Source organism: Oncorhynchus mykiss, chromosome 28, assembly GCF_057628025.1.
Source record: "Oncorhynchus mykiss isolate SJ-2025 chromosome 28, ASM5762802v1, whole genome shotgun sequence".
NCBI lineage: Eukaryota > Metazoa > Chordata > Actinopteri > Salmoniformes > Salmonidae > Oncorhynchus > Oncorhynchus mykiss.
The window spans coordinates 16366200-16388362 of record NC_143049.1 but is presented as its reverse complement, the minus strand read 5'-3'; positions in this window follow the sequence as shown (position 1 = coordinate 16388362).

Genomic DNA, 22163 nt, shown 5'->3' with positions numbered 1-22163 from the left:
CAGCATTATTGCAATTATTGGGTTGTCCACCAATGTGGAGCCTTTTGAGAAGTGTAACTTTCACCTATCATTTCACCTATCATTCTGTCACTAAGTGCACATGTTCACCTTCAGAAAAACATGTTTTCCCATCTCAAGAAGTTGAATTAAAAATATCTATAGTAAGTGCCAAATAAACTTACAGGGTTGACCGTAAGTTTAATCTTAAATCATCCATAAATCCCCTTGTGACGGCGTGAATGGAAGCTTCTTGTATTCAACAGGGAGTGGCAATTGAATATAGGTGTCAATCTTTTTTATTGTTCAAGGCCCAGTGCAGTCAGAATTCTGTTTTTCCTGTGTTTTGTATTGTACAACAGCTGGTAAAACTAACACTGGAAAAGTGTAAAAATCAGTGTTATTTCCTGAGTTGCTGGTTGAAAATAAAATCTACACAGGATTTTCTATTTAGCAGGTTTGCATGGGCAGGAATTGCGTCACCAGGCGGTAAATTGGTTAATAGACCAATAAAAAAGAGAGTTCCAAACCCCTCTGCCAATAACAGCTAGTTTTCAGTTTTCCCTTCCCAACTCAGACCACCCCCAGACAGCCCAAGCTAAGTTTTGCTTGAGACATTTTTTTGTTGCTAAAAATCTATTTTGATCAATTATTATAGAAAACTATTACTATTATTAAAACGTTTATTACCCAGACATGATTTGAGATTGATATAAAAACAGCTGCATTGGACCTTTCAGAAATGTCTAGCCTGTCTATCTATGGGTAACAGGGTTGACATGTTATTCTCAACCCGCTCAGTTTTCCATCATTAAACACCATAAAATTGCCAAAAAGAATAGAACCAGCTCCCCTGCTTTAACTCTATGATTTGACTAATAATGTTCAATGTTTCTTCTTTATTTAAAAATGTATAATTTCACCATAATAAAACTACAGTTCAGTTCACGTAGCAGGGTTGACCTTAAAATGAGGGGACAAATGTAAATTAATCCCTAATCACATGAAATAAATAATAATCTTCAGAAATGACCAACTATGGCCTCCTGGGTGGGGCAGTGGTCTAAGGCACTGCATTGCTGTGCCACCAGAGACGCTGGGTTCGAGCCTAGGCTCTGTTGCAGCACTGTGCACCAATATTGAATTTTAAAAGTCTGTTCTATTACATTATTATTAGTCTCCTTTAATATAGACCACATGGAGAATTAAATAAATCTGTCGCAGCCGGCTGCAACTGGGAGGCCCATGGGGCAGCGCACCATTGGCTTAGCATCGTCCGGGTTAGGGAGGGTTTGGCCAGCAGGGATATCCTTGTCTCGTCGCGCACTAGTGACTCCTGTGGCGGGCCGGGCACAGTGCACGCTGACCAGGTCGCTAGGTGTACGTCGTTTCCTCCGACACATTGGTGTGGATGGCTTCCGGCTTGGATGCTTTCTGTGTTAAGAAGCAGTGCGGCTTGGTTGGGTTGTGTTTCGGAGGACGCATGGCTCTCGACCGTCGCCTCTCCCGAGTCCGTACGGGAGTTGCAGCGATGAGACAAGACAGTAACTACTAACAATTGGATACCACGAAATTGGGGAGAAAAAGGGGGTAAAAAATAAATAAATAAATAAAATGACCAACTAGGGCTAATGGGGGAAACCTGGAAAAAAAAAATTGGAGGGTTAAGTGGGTTGAAATCTTCCTAGAAATCACAGAGGGACATTTTTGTACTTTAGCAAGACTTCATTTGTATGACAAATCTGATGTATTGAATTGTCCATGTGGTCTATATTAAAGGGGACTAATAATACATGTAATACAACAGACTTTTAAAATTCAATATTGGTGCACAATTCCTACTTAAAATATCAAAGGGATGCATGCAAAAGGCACCATTTCATGGAATGACCTCACTACTAGTAGTACTAATCCTATGATTCTGTGGATTTAGTGTCTGTATACTTGCCCAGTCATGTGGATCGTATCCGCAGGAACAGGGCTGACTTCCTTAGTGGCTGATGTGATGGGTGGGGGTGGTGCTTCAAGATGGGTGCCGTACTCAAGGTACTCCCTGCAACTTTAGTAGTTCATTCTCATCTTGCTGAAAAACTTCTGAAAAGTGAAATCCCAAATTAGGTATTTCATTTAATTAAAGTTCAATTCGTAACTAAATAGTTTTTAAACATTTCTATTGGAAGGATTTGCAATTATGTCTACATATGATGAGGTAAAATGTTTATGTTTCTGTCTCTTTGTGATATGGGAAATATATATCCAATGCAAAAAAACATCTACATTTAAATTTAATTTGCATACATTTCTGTTAATTCCCATATATTCCTGTTAATTCCCATATATTCCCATTAATTACCACGGAAAGTTTCCACATCTGAATATTCCACAAAATGTGCAACCCTAGTCACAACATGAAGTAACAATGCATTAGAATGTTGTCCACGACCACTCTTGCCTAACCCTATTTGATTAATAAATATTGTTAGACTCCAACCATCTGCCTCATGTGTCTGCATCTGGGTCTCATGTGTCTGCACCTGGGTCTCATGTGTCTGCACCTTGTGTCATGATACCACCTGTACAATCTTCTTAGAGAATTGTAACTGATTTAAATTGAATTGACAAGTGTAAATACAACAGGGCAAACCCACCTGACAATTACATTTTCACTTTCACTCTGTTGACGTGAGGAAGTTAGGAAATTACCTAATGTCTGACCGCTTAAAACGTCATTCACCCATACAAGTCTTTGGCTTTGAACTGGTCAGGTGTACAAGGCGTGTAACAACTTTGATTAGGCAATTTCTTAATCATTTTCTGGACACTATCTTTGGAAATCTTCAAGTCATTACAAAACTTCAAAGGGATCAATTTAATGGTTGTTCACCCATTATTATTCACCAGTAAGGGCATGATACCTGTTAGACATTCAGCCCTCAGCCTCTGACGCTGTCATGTAGTTCTTACCTCCAGAGAAGCGACCACCCTGCTGCATTGACTCCAAGCTACGCTGTGTGCTTTATTATCAAAACAGTGGCCGAGTGAAAAAATATTATACAGCGAATTTTTTCTGACAGAAGTCAATATCTGACCGTTAGTTCAAGACACCAGCTCATGGACAAGTACCAGTCAAAAGTTTGGACACACCTACTCATTTAAGGGTTTTAATTTGTACTATCTTCTACATTTTAGAATAATAGTGAAGACATCAAGACTGTGAAATAACATACATGGAATCATGTAGTAACCAAAAAAAAGTGTTAAACAAATCAAAATGTATTTTATATTTGAGATTCTTCAAAATAGCCACCCTTTGCCTTGATGACAGCTTTGCACACTCTTGGCACTCTCAACCAGCTTGATGAGGTAGTCACTTGGAATGCATTTCAATTAACAGGTGTGCTTTGTTAAAAGTACATTTGTGGAATTTCTTTCCTTCTTAATGCATTTGAGCCAATCAGTTGTGTTGTGACAAGGTAGGGCTTGTATACAGAAAATAGCCCTATTTGATAAAATACGAAGTCCATATTATGGAAAGAACAGCTCAAATAAGCAGAAACGACAGTCCATCATTACTTAAGACATGAAGGTCAGTCAATCCGGAAATTTTCAAGAACTTTTAAAGTTTCTTCAAGTGCAAAAACCATCAAGCGGTATGATAAAACTGGCTCTGATGAGGACCACCACTCTGTGAAGCATTTATTTGGACTGCCATTTCTGAAGCTGGTAACTCTAATTTAAGTTTGTTAGCGTTACCAGCCTCAGAAATTGCAACCCAAATAAATGCTTCACGGAGTTCAAGTAACAGACACATCTCAACATCCACTGTTCAGAGGAGACTGTGTGAATCAGGCCTTCATGGTCAAATTGCAGCAAAGAAACAACTACTAAAGGACACCAATAACAAGAAGAGACATGCTTGGGCCAAGAAACACAAGCAATGGACATTCGACCGGTGTAAATCTGTCCTTTGATCTGATGAGGTCATTGATTGTGTGTTAATTTCACGTTTTCTATCTTTCTATTGACCGAGTTCCCACTGATCACAGGATGCTGGTGGACTTCCCTCTATCTATCTCTTCTTGCCATTAATATTCATATCTACATTTACAGTCATGTCTAATGTGAGATGGAGAGTGGAGGAAGGTTTCATTACTGGCGAACCGGTCGTCCAGGGGTATCCTGAATTGTGACCTCTCTCTCTGCCCGGCAGCTGCGGTCCTGTTCAAATGGCGGGGCAGTGCTGTGGCAGTTGGGAAATGGATGTGTGACTGAACTGTTGTGTGGTCTGGTACGTGTTATTTAGGCCTTGTGAAGGCGCTGTAGTCGACTGAACTGCAATGTAAGAGCATCATTGGCTCAGCAACAACTGGCTACAGCTGTTCATATCAAGGTGTTTGAACGGTGATGTCCTGGAACTGTCGAGAGATCAACTGGAGTTACGGAACAAACACTGTTGCATTCAGTATAGGTCAAACTACAGGCAGAATTTGATATAATGTATTGTATACACATGTAGGAGAAAAAACAAACTTTTTATTTGACATTTTGAGAAACTTGCTGAACACCTATCAGGGCCAAGTATTACTATACCGTATGTGAGTTCAGTTGAAATATGGTCATAATAGGCATGTATTGATCTTCGTCTTGCTTAAACAGCAAACACCTTTTGATACACTGAAAGAGTTGTGCCTGGGGAGCTTTTTCAAAGTAAAGAGGCACATTCTCACACAGAAGGATTCAGGAAGAGGAAGTAGTTAATTAACCGCCTGACCAGTCTAGCACCGGACATATTTGTCAAGTGAGTCAAGTGAAATGGAAAGATGATAGCACTTAATCATGCATGGATCATCGATATGCGGCAGAGCTTCATTTGAGCGAGTTCCGGTCTCAGAGAAACCTGGTCAATTGAAGGCCCCTTGTTACACAGCCAGACTAGTTAGAACTCTCATTACTCTCATTTGACTGTCCTCTATTAACACAATGATCCATGTGCTCCCAACTCACCCTAAACTACCTAAATAAATACATATGGAGTGTGTGACTTTCTTTATTTTGATAGGTTATCGTTTATTTGCTGTTAGTCAGCAGGCTTTTGATCCCACCTTGTTTTAACACATACGATTAAGCTGATCAAGCTCGTGGTGAGATGCTAATTAGTAGAATACGGTGTGCTAGATTTAGGATGGAACGAAAGCCTGCAGGAGGGTAGGGAGCTGATGTAGATAGTATCACTTTACATGCATGCACACACACACACACACACACTCAAGGACACACACACAGACAGATTGAGTTACATAAGAGGCTAGCCTATAATAGGGCAGGGGCCAAATACTTTAGATATGGTTAGGAGGGATAAGGCCCAGGGCCCGGTTTCCTGATAGCGATGGAACTTAGGCTTACAAGTGTTTTAACATGCAACTTTCCTACAAAGGACAAAGATGTAATATGCATTTCCCAAAACGCCAGGCAAAGACAAATGTTGTCGTTGGAGCAGGGTAACCTAGTGGTTAGAGTGTTGGGCTAGTAACCGTAAAGGTTGCAAGTTCAAATCCCCCCAGCTGACAAGGTACAAATCTGCCGTTCTGCCCCTGAACAGGTAGTTAACCCACTGTTCCTAGGCCGTCATTGAAAATAAGAATTTGTTCTTAACTTACTTGCCTAGTTAAACAAAGGTAAAACATTTTTTTAAATGTGTTGATACTGATAAGATCGAAAGCAACGCAGCGCCTCTCTTGGATCAGCTTTCGCTTTTCAAATATCACCTTAACTTATCAGTAGAATTATTCCAAAATACTGAGGACTGATCAGCTCCTATAGAGATATGATAATCTATGGCTTCTAATAGGTCATATTGAGGTGGCTTATTCTAATGACTCACCATATATTAAAGCACAGAACCAGAGATGTGGCACATTGTGAACACACATCATGAAACATATTGAGGCAAAAATAACATAGCCTAGGCTACAACAGCCTACAATTAGCAAAACAGAATAACTAAATTGATTGAATATGAAATAGATTTCAATAGCCCAATTCTTGAAATACATAGGCCTGTGTGTAGCCTACTCTATTTTATATTTTAATGCTATCATCTCGGTTTTCATTTTAAGCTATTTTTTCTTTTCACTTGTTTGTAACACACTCCAGAGGCTCCTGTGTGGCACAGTGATCTAAGGCATTGCATCTCAGTGCTAGAGGCATCACTACAGACCCTGGTTCAATACCGGGCTGTATCACAACCAGCTGGGATCGGAAGTCCCGTAGGGTGGCACACAATTGGCCCAGCGTCGTTAGAGGAGGGTTTGGCCGGGGTAGGCAGTCAATGTAAAATAAGACATTTTAACTGAATTGTCTAGTTAAATAAATAAAATTAAAATAAACTGCAAAGACATTGGCAACTTTGTATTTCTTGTCATCTTTGTTCTGAATTTATCAGCGGTCACATACAGATAAACATCTTGATTCCATACTGAACAAAAATATAATTGCAACATGTAAAGTGATGGTCCCATGTTTCACGAGCTGAAATAAAACAGCCAAGAAATTTCACATATGCACAAAAAGCTTATTTCACTGAAATGCTATACAGAAATGTGTTTACATCCCTGTAAGTGAGCATTTTTCATTTTCCAAGATAATCCATCGACCTGACAGGTGTGGTATATCAAGGAGCTGATTAAAGAGCATGATCATTACACAGGTGCACCTTATGCTGGGGACAATAAAAGGCCACTCTAAAATGTGCAGTTTTGTCACACAACACAATGCCACAGATGCCTAAAGTTTTGAGGGAACATGCAATTGGCATGCTGACAAAAGGAATGTCCACCAGAGCTGTTGCCAGAGAACTTAATGTTTATTTCTCTACCATAAGCCATCTCCATCATTGCTTTAGAGAGTTTGGCAGTATGTCCAACCAGCCTCACAACCACAGACCACATGTAACCATGCCAGCCCAGGACATCCACATCTGGCTTGTTCACCTGCAGGATCATCTGAGACCAGCCACCCAGACAGCTGATGAAACTGTGGGTTTGCACAACTGAAGATTTCATGCACCGACTGTTAGAAACCATCTCAGGGAAGGTCATCTGCATTATTGTCCTCCTCAAATCAAATCACGTGTTATTGGTCGCAAACAAATATTTAGCAGAATATATTGTGGGTATAGCGAAATCCTAGCTCCAGCAGTGCAGTAATATCTAACAATACACAACAATATACACAAATCTAAAAGTAAAAGAATGGAAATAAGAAATATAGAAATATTGGGATGAGCAATGTCAGAGTCCGGAGTACACGTGTATATACACTATATAAACAAAAGTATGTGGACACCGCTTAAAATGTGTGAATTTGGCTATTTCAGCCACACCCATTGCTGACAGGTATATAAAATCAAGCAAACAACCATACAATCTCCATGGACAAACAATGGCAGCAGAATGGCCTTACGAAAGAGCTCAGCGACTTTCAAAGTGGCACTGTCATAGGATGCTGCCTTTCCAAGTGAGTTGTCAAATTTCTTCCCTGCTAAAGCTGCCCCAGTCAACTGTAAGTGCTGTTATTGTGAAGTGGAAACATCTAGCAGCAATAACGGCTCAGCCACAAAGTAGTAGGCCCAAGCTCACAGAACGGGACTGCGCGTATTGCGTAAAAATCGTCTGTCCTCGGTTGCAACACTCACTAACGAGTTCTGAACTGCCTCTGGAAGCAACGTCAGCAAAAGCACTTTTCGTCAGGAGCTTCATGAAATTGGTTTCCATGGCCGAGCAGCCGCACACAAGCCTGAGATCACCATACACATTGCCAAGCGTTGGCTGGAGTGGTGTAAAGCTCAGAGGACTAGAAATGCGATCTCTGTAGTGATGAATCACGCTTCACCATCTGGCAGTCCGACGGTCGAATCTGGGTTTGGTGAATGCCAGGAGAACGCTACCTGCCTGAATGCATTGTGTCAACTGTAAAGTTTGGTGGATGAGGAATAATGGTCTGGGGATGTTTTTCATAGTTCGGGCCCTTAGTTCCATTGAAGGAAAATATTAACACTACAGCACACAAGGATATTCTAGATGATTCTGTGCTTCCAACTTTGTGACAACAGTTTGGCGAAGGCCCTTTCCTGTTTCAGCACGACAATGCCCCTGTGCCCAAAGTGAGGTCCATACAGGAATGGTATGTTGAGATCGGTGTGGAAGAACTGGCCTGCACAGAACCCTGACTTCAACTCCATCAAACACCTTTAGGATGAATTGGAATGCCGACTATGAGCCAGACCTAACTAACGCTCTTGTGGCTTAATGGAAGCAAGTCCCCCAGCAATGTTCCAACATCTAGTGGAAAGCCTTCCCAGAAGAGTGGAGGTTGTTTTTAGCAGCAAAGGGGGGGGACCAACTCCATATTAATGCCCATGATTTTGGAGTGAGTTGTTTGACGAGCAGGTGTCCACATACTTTAGGTTATGTACTGTAGTGTAGGGCCAAGAAACATGAACAATGGACATTATACCGGTGGAAATTTGTCCTTTGGTCTGGAGTCCATATTGGAGATTTTTGGTTCCAATCGCAGTGTATTTGTGCAACGCGGTGTGGGTGAATGGATGATATCTGCATGTGTATTTCCCACCTTAAAGCATGGAGGAGGAGGTGTTATGGTGTATGGGTGCTTTGCTATTGACACTGTGTCACAGACACTATTGTCTGTGATTTATTTAGAATTCAAGGCACACTTAACCAGCATGGCTACCACAGCATTCTGCAGCGATTCGACATTTCATCTGGTTTGGGCTTAGTGGGACTATAATTTGTTTTTCAACAGGACAGTGTAAGGGCTATTTTACCAAGAAGGACAGTGATGAAGTGCTGCATCAGATGACTTGGCCTCCACAATCCCCCGAACTCAACCAAATTGAGATGGTTTGGGATGAGTTGGACCGCAGAGTGAAGGAAAATCCGCCAACAAGTGCTCTGCATATGTAGGTACTCCTTCAAGACTGTTGGAAAATGCCAAGAGTGTGCAAAGCTGTCATCAAGGCAATGGGTGGCTATTTTGAAGAATATAAAATATGAAATATATTTTGATTTGTTTAACACTTCTTTTGGTTACTACATGATTCCATGTGTGTTTTTTCATAGTTCTGCAATGTAGAAAAAAGTAAATATAAGGAATAACCCTTGAAAGAGTAGGTGTTCTAAATCTTTTGACCGATAGTGTACCTCAACTGGTATGCCATCCAGCCCTGGAGTTCGTGCATCTAAAGGCACATTTAAAGGGGATCTGCTGTACCTACAGTGCATTCGGAAAGTATTCAGACCCCTTGACGTTTTCCACATTTTGTTACGTTACAGCCTTATTCTAAAATGGACTCAATATTTTTTTCCATAAGTATTCAGATAATTTGCTATGAGACTTGAAATTGAGCTCAGGTGAATTGTGTTACCATTGATCATCCTGTGGTAAATTAAATTGATCGGACATGATTTGAAAAGGCACACACCTGTCTACGGTGCATACAGAAAGTATTAAGACCACTTGACTTCTACACACAATACCCCATAATGACAAAGCGAAAACAGTTTTTATGTAATTTTCCCACAGTTGACAGTGCATGTCAGAGCAAAAACCAAGCCATAATGTCTAAGGAATTGTCCTTAGAGCTCCGAGAAAAGGATTGTGTTGAGGCACAGATCTGCAGAAGGTACCAAAACATTTCAGCAGCGTTGAAGGTCCCAAAGAACACAGTGGCCTTCATCATTCTTAAATGGAAGAAGTTTGGAATCAAACTGAGCAATTGTTGGAGAAGGGCCTTGGTCAGGGAGGTGACCAATAACCTAATGGTCACTTTGACAGAGCTCCAGAGTTTCTCTGTGAAGATGGGAGAACCTTCCAGAAGGACAACTATCTCTGCACTACTCCACCAATCATGCCTTTATGGTAGAGTGACCAGACGGATGTCACTCCTCAGTAAAAGGCACATGACAGCCCGCTTGGAGTTTCCCAAAAGGCACCTAAAAGACTCTCAGACCATGAGAAACAAGATTCTCTCGTCGGATGAAACCAAATTATACTCTTTGGCCTGAATGCCAAGCGTCACATCTGAAGGAAACCTGGCACCATCCCTACGGTGAAGCTTGGTGGTGGCAGCATCATGCTGTGGGATGTTTTTCCTCGGCAGGGACTGGGAGACTAGTCATGATCAAGGGAAAGATGAACAGAGCAAAGTACAGAGAGATTCTTGATGAAAACCAGCTCCGGACCTCAGACTGGGTGAAGGTTCAGCTTACAACAGGACAACGAACCTAAGCACACAGCCAAGACAACGCAGAAGTGGCTTCGGGACTAGTTTCTGAATGTCCTTGAGTGGCCCAGTGGACTTGAACCTGATCAAATATCACTGCAGAGACCTGGAAATATTTGTGTAGCGAAGCTCCCCATCCAACCTGACAGAGCTTGAGTGGATCTGAAAAGAAGAATGGGAGAAACTCCCCAAATACAGGTGTGCCAAGCTTGTAGCGTCATACCCAAGAAGACTTGAGGCTGTAATCACTGCCAAAGGTGCTTCAACAAAGTACTGAGTAAAGGGTTACTTAAGTAAATGTGGTATTTCAGTTTTTTTTTTATAAATTTGCAAAAATGTCTAAAAACCTGTTTTTGCTTTGGCATTATGAGTTATTTTGTGTAGCTTGATGAGGAAAAAGACAACAGTTTAATCTGTTTTAGAATAAGGCTGTAACGTAACAAAGTACAGTACATAGACATGGAATCACTGGTCACTTTAATAATGAAGCACTGGTCATTTTAATAATGTTTACATACATTTTTAAAAATTAATTTCATATGTATATACTGTATTCTACGGTATTCTAGTCAATGCCACTCCAACATTGTTCATCCTAATATTTATAGATTTCTTAATTCCATTATTTTACTTTTAGTTTTGTGTGTATTGTTGTGAATTGTTAGACACTGTTGGATCTAGGAACACAAGCATTTCGCTACACCCGTAATGACGTGCTAAATATGTGTATGTGACCAATAAAATTAGATTTGATTTGATTTTGAATTGGGAAACCGGGCCCAGTTCTGCACAGCATGCATGTCCATTTTCCATTACAATTCATGAGAGTGATAGAATCCAGCTGTAGCATAGCCTTTACAAGGATGTAAGGATGTGAGAGCCACAAGTAAGACTTTTAAGACCGTTAGCAGAAAGGTAGAGCTTTTATCATGTTTTTTCAAATCCATGTTGCTGTTTGAAAAGCCATTAACTTGGCATATAACACATTTCTTGTAAATTCATAAAATGGGAATGACCTGTATTTTTTGTTAACATATGAACATTGACCTCTCTCTGTCTTCTCCCATTGATTTCTTTCTCACTCAATTTTTCCCCTCACACAATCTCCATCTCAACTTTATTTTCTCTTCTTCCCCTTGTCATCATCCTCTATAAAACTCCACTCCCCAACAGCGTTTGACTTAGTGTAAAAGAGTCAAAGAGTCTGAACAAGTTTACATCAGGACATTTCCTCATTTCCCATTCATAATGAATTCATTCATAATCCTCCATCGTCACAAATGATCACACAAGACCACCTTATTCGAAAAATGTCATCCAGGTCAACCATATAATGAACCTTGTTGGCTACTTTATGAACAAGAAAAGGCTGAATTTGGGTTTTATAATACCTGACTCCTGACTTTGCAATTAAATTAAATTATACTCCGAATTACTAGCCTCTGAAAATCCTCGGCATACCGACACTCACCACGGATGTTTCTGTGATTGAATATCGATGTTGCTGGTCATACAAATTAAAACGGGCCATACCGTATGGTGTATTGAAGGAAAGCCTAATTAGTTGTCTGTGGTGAATTGTAATGTTTACCTCTAAGAGTTCCACATTAAACACTTCCATTTTTGGGGGTTTAAAATCCCATCATGGTCACGTGTCAAAACCTTACTGGCTCTGATGTTGGTAAGGGATATTAACACTGTTGTGGGTTTTCCTATGTGAACTTATGAGGTCAAAATGGATGATAATGAGCATTGTCAAAGTCCCTTGTAGAAATGAACGAGTGGAAATAATCAAAGTAAAAAGACATCTCGAGAACATACAACTAACTCACTGTTGGCGTAAAAGCGAATTGACTTTGAGTGTGACAACTACAACTTTTCCACTCATTTCTTTCTTTGTCAACTCAAAGAGAACTGAATCTGAGATGCCCTTTGAAGATACTGTATCCGCAGAGAAGATCTACAGATATAGTGAACAGAAGTGGAGGCCGGCATGAGCTTCTTATGTTTGAATCTTCAGTGAAAGGAGTCATGGAATAAAACACAGGCAGGCAGACAATGCATTCTTTTAGCATAAAAAAAGAGGTTGAAACAAAGGGCCGGTTGGCATTATCCTTCCCCCTGTCAATTCTGTGAAGGTAAATTAAAGTGGAGTCATTCAGGTGTGTAGCCAGAGTTTCTGGCCTACACACAATGCCCCATAATATCAAAGTGGAATTATGTTTCTAGACTTTTTTTTTTTTACAAATAAATTAATATTGAAAAGCTAAAATATCTTGAGTCAATAAATATTCAACCCCTTTGAAATGTCCTGCTCGATTGAGGGACCTTACGGATGGTGTATCAATAAACCCAGTCACTACAAAGATACATGCGTCCTTCCTAACTCAGTTGCCGCTGAGGAAGGAAACCGCATTTCACCATGGCTGTGATAGGAGACAACTAAGGTTGGATCAACAACATTGTAGTTACTCCACAGTACTAACCTAATTGAGTGAATAGAAGGAAGTCTGTGCAGAATTTTAAAAAATGCATCCTGTTTGCAATAAGGCACTGCAAAGTAATACTGCAAAAAATGTGGTACACATTACTGAGTACCACTCTCCATATTTTTAGGCATTGTGGTAGCTGCATCATGTTATGGGTATGCTTGTGATCTTTAAGGACTGGGGAGAGTTTCAGGATGAAAAATAAAATCTAACAGACACTACAGACACCTTTCAGGACAATAACCCAAAATACAAGGCTACACTGGGGTTGTCTACCAAGAAGGAAGTGAGTGAATGTTCCTGAGTGGCCTAGTTACAGTTTTGACTTAACTCTGCTTGAAAATCTGTGGCAAAACATGAACATGGTTGTCTAGTAATGATCAACAAACAACTTGACAGAGCTTGAATCATTTTGAAAAGAAAATGGGCAAATATTGTACAATCCAGGTGTGCAAAGCTCTTAAGAGACTTACCCAGAAAGACTCACAGCTGTATTCACTGCCAAAGGTGATTCTAACATGTGTTTACTCTGGGGTGTGAACACTTATTGTGTTGGAATTATTCTAATCAAAGGGGAGACTTTTAGATTCCTTCAAAACAATCTAACTTTATTATTTAATTACTGCAGTAATGGAGCTTGTCAACGACCCTCCCGTAGGTGATTTGTTGAGAGCCCTTCCAGCAGGACTAAGCCACAGCATTTTATAGCAAAGTCCATCCTCCTGGATGTTCATGACAAATCACAGATGAGAGAATTTATACAAAGGTACATTTTTCTCTCACGCAACAGACATCAAGATTTACATGGCGCCAAATATCTGTCTCTAGTTCATTTACTGCTTGCTTATACAGGAATACTGATGCAACATAGACACTAGGTCCTTTCCTTAAATAAACTGGAGATTGGGTCTCTCTGGGAACCAACAGACAGGCACACATACACTAATCATGGAATGGAATGTTGTCTTATCACCAAGCAATCGTAAATCCATAAATCCTTGCGGTCAAACAAGGAAATTATTCCAATAATTTTTACACCATGCATTTTTCTCATTAGGGTTTTAGAAATAAGGGCTGTGTTTCGTGTAGGCTTACCCTGGCGTGACGTTTTCATAATTGTGTAAATCTCTCTAGGACAACGTGAATAATCAATATATTTCCCATTATTGAGTATGTGTTGGATACAAAGATGGTGTAGTAATTTAAAAACCATGTTAAACACTATTATTGCACACAGAGTGAGTCCATGCAACTTATTATGTGACATTTTTACTCCTGAACTTGTTTACGCTTGCCATAAAATGGTTGAGTAGATTCCACTTTGACATTATGAGGTATTGTGTGTGGATGGGTGACAATCTCCATTTTAAATGCAGGCTTTAACACAACAAAATGTGAAAATAGTCAAAAAGTGTGAATTATTTTTGAAAGCATTTTATATTCCCCAATTGTTCTACCTTTGGGATCGCATTTTCCAAATATGTCATATTAAATGCATGTCTTCAGCTAACTGCACATCCTTCTACATGGGACCTCCATCTGAAAAATTCAAACAGCCAAGGGCTGACCATGTGAAATAACCAGGTCTTTTTGAGATGAGAGATGGTGCTAATTTAATTAGCGCCCTGCCAGCCTGATTCATAGAGCTGCTGGTGAGTGTATTGGGAACGGCGGGTTAATGTCTTCCCCAGTCCACACCGTGGCTTCCCCAGTGAGATGATGGAGGGTTTCTAACACAAAGTGTCTCTCTCCATCTCCCCCTGAGTATCTCGTTCTGCTCTCCTGATTCAAATATTAAGGAAAAATCAATATCAAGGAAAAACTAGGTCAAGGAAGAGTAGGAGCGGCGATGAGGAGGAGTGTCAAAGCCTTCAAAGGTCTCTCTTTTCACCCCATAGGAGTGACAAGAGGACAGAGCACGAGCTTATTATGTTAAACTCTAATGTATAGGATCAGTAGTCAGTAGTAGTTGGTTCTTTCTGTAGGCGTATTTGGATTATAGGAAGGAAACCCTGCTGAGATGCATGGTCCAGAACCTTTCAATGTGTTTCATGAAAGCTATTTTAAGAATATTAGGTTTGCTTTCTTTACTTTCATCTGTGTGCCTACTGCACGTTGCGTCACAATGTTGCGATGAATGTTCTCTTGAGGACTGGTGCCAGAATGAATGTATTACCTAATGCATTCTCAATTGGCGCTGATGCAGATTTAGTCTAAAGTGCAAATAATTAGTATTAAAACCTTTTTCCATCATTGTGATGTTGACTTTAGATGTAGGTGGACGTAGGGCCAATTGCAAGTTACAGTAGGTCAAAGTGGAGCAATACAATTTCAGAGGGTGGTTTTCAACGTATGGAGTGCAGAAGAAAGAATAACAGTGACATTTTATTTTGCCTGTCAGTCAAGGTGGGGTTCGAATGAGGCTAACAAACCGAACGCATAAACCTTTGCTTAGCTTTCCATAATGGTCTGTAAATGACTTGTGTGAGGTCCATGTCTTTTTACGTGAATGATAAGGTTGTCAAGGTGATAGGAAATGCTATATGTCGTGTTATTTGTCACCCCAGCCTCTCCTTTGTCCTGGTTCTCTCTGTCCATTCAGTTGCAAGGCTTTTGAGAACAACCTCCCACCTGCTCTTCAAAACATTGAAGGCAATTAATGGAAGGAGAGCATTTCCTATCAACATCATTTCAATTACAGTTGTCACCTCCATTTGCAGAGTATTTAATTATACATGTTTTATTGTCACATTCACTAGAAAGGTAAAGTGAAATGTGTTGTTTTATAGTCAGCCGTAGTTGTACGGCATCCCTGGAGCAAATTCAGGATAAGTGTCTTACTCAAGGGAGCATCGACAGGATTTTCACCTTTTTGACTTGGGTATTCAAACCATCGACCTTCAGTTACTGGCCCAACACTGTAACCGCTAGGCTATTTGTTATATTGCAATCTCAAACCAGTGAAAAAAATTGTTTAGAGCTCTTTGAAAATTGCATATTGATGAGAGAAAAAGACAAAGGAAGAAAATGTAATATTTTACATTCTGAAGCGGAGTTAGTTTGCATACTCTTAGAGGACAAATTGAATATTTTACATTCTGAAGGGGAGTTAGTTTGCACACTCAACTAACTCCCGTTCAGAATTTATAATATTGAATTATTTTCTAATTGTTTTCTAAGACTTAGACCTGTAAATGAACAGACTAAAGGTTAGAGAGAGAGACAGAGGACTGGGGACACATCCAGAAAGATGAGCGATTTTAAAATATACTTTATGGTACACCTTGAGTCATCCAAGTTCAACAGTAATATACTCAGTCTGTGCAGGGAAATGGAGGAAGGAAAGGTTGGTCTTGCATCACCATGGAGCAATTTAATGCAGCCTAATGGCTGAAGTGGGAAAGACCCAGACTAGCTTGAAGCCCATTTTTTTTTAGTTCTGTTTATGCAAATACTACAGACAAGTTTTAAAAAACAGTCATTTTCAAAATACATTTACATTTGAAAGATTTTGGGGGGAAAAGCGAAGTAACTGTTTTTCAAAGAGAATCCTTTCATTAAAGTAAGTAAAGGACTCCCGTTAACAGCCGTTTATACACCCACTGAGATACAGTGCCTTCAGAAAGTATTCATACCGTCGACTTATTCCACATTTTGTTGTGTTACAGCATGAATTCAAAATGGATTAAATATATGTTTTATCTCACCCATCTACACACAATACCCCATAATGGCAAAGTGAAAAATATTTTGGGGTATCAGGTTGATTATAGAGGTCTACACATTGCTAAACGTATAGTAATTTAGCTAACGTAGGCTAATGCGATTAGCATGAGGTTGTAAGTAACAAGAAAATTTCCCAGGACATAGACCTATCTGACATGGTCAGAAAGCTTAAATTCTTGTTAATCTAACTCCGCTGTCCAATTTACAGTAGCTATTACATTGAAAGAATACCATGCTATTGTTTGAGGAGAGTGCACAGTTGTGTACCTGAAAATGTATCAACAAACCAGTTAGGCAAATTTGGACAGACTTGAATTTTGAACATGTCTAATGCAACGATTCATTGGATCAGTCTAAAACTTTGCTCATACACTGCTGCCATCTAGCCTCCAAAATCTATATTGTGCCTAAACTGCAATAATACATTGTGGCCACTTCAAAGATGATATTTTACCAGATCTAATGTGTTACATTCTCCTACATTCATTTCCCATTTCTACAAACTTCAAATTGTTTCCTTACAAATGGTACCAAGAATGTGCATATCCTTGCTTCAGTTCCTGAGCTACAGGCAGTTAGATTTGGGTATGTCAAGTGACATGGCCTACTAACTAATATGACCACTCTATACCCTCCTCTTTGAGACTCTCACAAACAAGCCCCCACGGAGCTCGTCTGAAGTCTGTACCGCCGATGTGCCAACTTCTGTCTGTAGTGTCCGAATTGTTTGGGCTACAAACTAATGTGACCCCACTATGGAATGGGGAGATTCTCACGAACAAGATGATGTTTTCCTACAACCCCCACAAGTGTCATGGACCTCGTCTGAATGTAATCTCATACCAGTTCAAAAAATGAAGTATAGAGGTAGTTTTGTGCCAATATGGGTTAAATGTGTCAAAAAACGTAAATATTTCATAAGCTTTCTTTTATCTCCTAGATGTAAGACAGACAATTCACAACCTTATTCCTTATGATAGTTATTTTTACTGTTCTGCCATTTATGAATGTTTTAGTTAATGCATTTCTGTGGACTATAGTAGTAAAGGCCAAATTCAATATGTGTCCCCCGTTTCAAGAAGCTAGGCATCTGTTGCACATCAATACTTCACTGGAAGTACACATCGACAACAGCCACCCTCGAAGCATTGTTACCCATCGCTCCACAGAGCAAGGGGAACAACTACTTCAAGGTCTCAGAGCGAGTGACGTCACCGATTAAAACGCTATTAGCGTGCACCTCGCTAACTAGGTAGCCATTTCACATCGGTTACACATGTGACAAATAAACCAGAGACGGTAATGGGAAGAACAACATGACCTGCACCAAAATCAGATTACGATATAGGCCAAGGACTATATAAAGTGTATTTTTTACCTGGAGTTTTTCCTTATTGTAGGCTACTACTTTTTTTTGTCTTGATATCTTTGGTTGTTTACTACCTCACTCAATCTGTTTGGCACATGGCCTCATGTATGAATCCTTAAAGAGATGGACGGGGCTAAGGCACCCTCTTAAGTGTGAACGATGCTGAATGTGTGTAGACAAAGAAGAGCTCTCCAGTAGGTGTACCAAAACATACACGGGACATTTTCTCAAAAGCAGAGTTACAAGTTTATCAACTTTCAAAGCATAATTACTTTCCCATTGTTTCTCAAATGGAGTGTTTATATGTAATTTCTATTGAGAAATATAAGGTAACTGCAGTTTGACAGGGTTTTCATCCTCCCCAGGGCCAGTTTATTTCAGGAGTGTTTTAAAACCATGTGACCTGATGAGGAAAAACTGGTCCCATCATAGCTCACATAAAACCTTTTAATAACTGATTAATCACTGTCATACCTTATAGGGTCCAGAGTTTTCCTAGTTAGGTTAACATATAAGGAAAAACTCCAGGCCCCAGTGGTAAAAATTGCCCCACTGCTCTGGGACATATGCTGCCAACAGTGTGTTTGCAGTTGTCAGTTATCGTCAGGTATGTGGATGATCAGGGCTTTATTCAGGAATGTTTCTTGGGCTACTTTATGTGTAGTCTGTGTTTGACTTTATGAATTTTGAGATGTCTGATTTTTACTTCATATATAAATACGTTGTCCAAACCTACGATGGCACAGCTGTAATGGAATGTATCTGCTATTTGTATTTACAGCTAAGTCCCCTCCTGTTCCTCGACTAAGAGGTGATGACTACAAAATAATAAAGAAAACAAAGATGACTAAGGCCAGGGCGTGACAACCACTAATTGAATGTCCATTGGGAATCACAGATGCAAAATAGACCTTTGCCGGGTCACATACAGTTCATGTTACTTTTAATAAACAATATTTAGCTGCGCCACCAAGTAATGATGCAATAACAACAACCTGTGGTTAAAGGAATGTAAAGGGATCAATGTTTAGCCCATGTTTATGTCCCAGGTCTTTCTAGCTATAGTAAACAAGAACTAAGGAACAAAAAGTTTCTGCCAAACAATGCCTTTTCATTCCTGGTAGGCAGAACCCTCCCCAGGTAATGCTGGTTTTAATCTCATCAAGATGAAATTAATTCTATCCCCTGTGGGTTTCTGTGTAGACAATTAATTCATGGTCACTACCTTTACATCTCTGAGATAAACTAGCTTAGCAGTGTTCTAGCATGATTCACTGTTCTGCGTGCCAACGCAGCGCTGTAGTGGAGGGGAGAGAAAGGCATATGGCTATCCATGGGCCAATGGAGATAGTTTAAACATGCAAGACGGGTAACTCTTCCTCTGCCGATGCAATTTGTTTGAGGATAATTCATCTCAGCTTTCACGATATGACAAATGTGAATGTTTCCCTCTTTTTTCATTTTCTGTGGCAAATTACATTTTCAAGAGGTAACCATATGCGCATATTAACCATGTAAAAAATCCTTTGCAGGAATTGCCTACAGTATTATGCATCTTATTAGTCAATTGTTGAATGAATGAATGTATGTGGATAAAAATGAAACAATTATATATAGCACAACCAAGGCAAAAGGGTTATAAATGCTTATGGCTGCTAACCTGGTTTTGTCATGCAAGTGGCTCTTTTCAAGGGATGGTTCCCAACTTCTTAATAACCTTTTGTGACTAGGGGGCAGTATTTTCATTTTTGGAAAAATAACGTACCCAAAGTAAACAGGATATTTTGTTAGGACAAGATGCTAGAATATGCATATAATTGACAGCTTAGGATAGAAAACACTCTAAAGTTTCCAAAACTGTAAAAATATTGTCTGTGAGTATGACAGAATTGATATTGCAGGCCTGAGAAAAATCCAATCCGGAAGTGCCTCTTGTTTTGAAAGCTCTGCGTTCCAATGCGTCCCTATTGAGCAGTGAATGGGCTATCAACCAGATTACTTTTTCTACGTATTCCCCAAGGTGTCTACAGCATTGTGACGTAGTTTTACGCATTTATGTTGAAGAATACACGTAAGCGGCTACATTGTGTAAGTGGTCACCTGATGACTCTCAGAGTGACTTTCGCGTAAAATACAGAGGTAGCCATTATTCCAATCGGTCTTACTGAAAAACCAATTGTCCCGGTGGATCTATTATCGAATATATATTTGAAAAACACCTTGAAGATTGATTATAAACAACGTTTGCCATTTTTCTGTCGATATTATGGAGCTAATTTGGAATATTTTTCGGAGTGTTCGTGGTCGTAATTTCCGGTCGATTTCTCAGCCAAACGTGAAGAACAAATGGAGCTATTTTGCCTACAAAAATAATATTTTTGGAAAAAATGAACATTGGCTATCTAACTGGGAGTCTCGTGAGTGAAAACATCCGAAACTCATCAAAGGTAAACAATTTAATTTGCTGCTAGCTGGACAAAATGCTATGCTAGGCTATCGATAAACTTACACAAATGCTTGTCTAGCTTTGGCTGTAAAGCATATTTTGAAAATCTGAGATGACAGGATGATTAACAAAAGGCTAAGCTGTGTCTCAGTATATTTCACTTGTGATTTTCATGAATAGGAATATTTTCTAGTAATATTTATGTCCGTTGCGTTATGCTAATTAGTGTCAGTCGATGATTACGCTCCCGCACCCGGGATGGGGAGTCACTAGATCCATGTGTTCAGGGGTGGTCTGCCAGTCACAGGGACGACAACCCTACCTGGGATGGGGGGTGGTTTTTGAGGGAGGGAAATTGGAGGACAACTGGAGGTCTACTTAGAGTCAGTTGTAGCTACAGTATGTTTACCAGGGCATCTATCGTGGTACAGCTACGTAGATAACGGACAGGCATTTATTCTGGAGGTACTGGTAGGTATGGATAAGCATCGCAAAATAAGGGTAAGTATATTAAAATGTAACCCATCCTGGTGAATTGAGTATAGGTAGCTATAATTAAAATGGTTTGGCTGACAATAGCAAAAGAAGAACAGTTGTTACATGGCGAAGGAAGAAGGATTACCATATGTATTGCTTACAGGAGACCCATTCAATATATTCTGGGAAAAAACATTACTATGGTAAAATATATGTAATGTGCTAACGCCTTCACAAGGTGTTATGATCCTATTAAAAAGAGTATCTAGATCTTGAGGTGCAATCTGTTAAAATAGATTCTCAAGTAAGATGGACTGCATTTAATATAATAGACTACATGACCAAGAGTATGTGGACACCTGCTCTTCACACATCTCATTCCAATATCATGGGCATTAATATGGAGTTGGTCCCCTCTTTGCTGCTAAAACAGCCTCCACTCTTCTGGGAAGGCTTTCTAGTAGATGTTGGAACATTGTTGCGGGGACTTGCTTCCATTCATCCACAAGAGCATTAGTGATGTTGGGCAATTAGGCCTGGCTCACAGTCAGTGTTCCAATTCATCCCAAAGGTGTTTGATGGGGTTGAGGTAAGGGCTCTGTGCAGGCCAGTCAAGTTCTTCCACATCGATCTCGACAAACAATTTCTGCATGGATCTCACTTTGTGCACAGGTGCATTGTCATGCTGAAACAGGTCAGGGGCTTCCCTGAACTGTTGCCATAAAGTTGGAAGCTCAGAATCTTCTAGAATGTTATTGTATGCTGTAGTGTTAAGATTTCCCTTCAGTGGAACTAAGGGGCCTAGCCTGAAACATGAAAAACAGCCCAGACCATTATTCCTCCTCCACCAAACTTGTAGTTGGCACTATGCAAGTACCAGTCTCCTGGCATCCGCCAAAATGAGATTCGTCCTTTGGACTGCCAGATGGTTAAGCGGGATTCATCATTCCAATAAACACATTTCCACTGCTTCAGAGTCCAATGGCGGCACGCTTTACACAACTAAAGCCGACGCTTGGAAATCCATTTCATGACGCTCCCCACAAACAGTTCTTGTACTTACGTTGCTTCCAGAGGCAGTTTGGAACTCGGTAGTGAGTGTTGCAAACAAGGACAGTGCACTATCAAAAAGATTCCCGGCAGCTCCGGAATCAATCAGAGCTAATGGGAGTGAGAGGCTAGGGTATTCAGGGAATTTAATGGGAAAACACACTGCTTGAGTTGACAGAAAAGGACGGGAGATCTTGCATCCCACCTTGGTTGGAGCAGGAGAATTCCCTGGCTTGTCACCTCCTCACCTCTTAGTGGATAGAGAACAGGTCGGGGAGAAATGACCACTTTCTCCACAATAGGAGC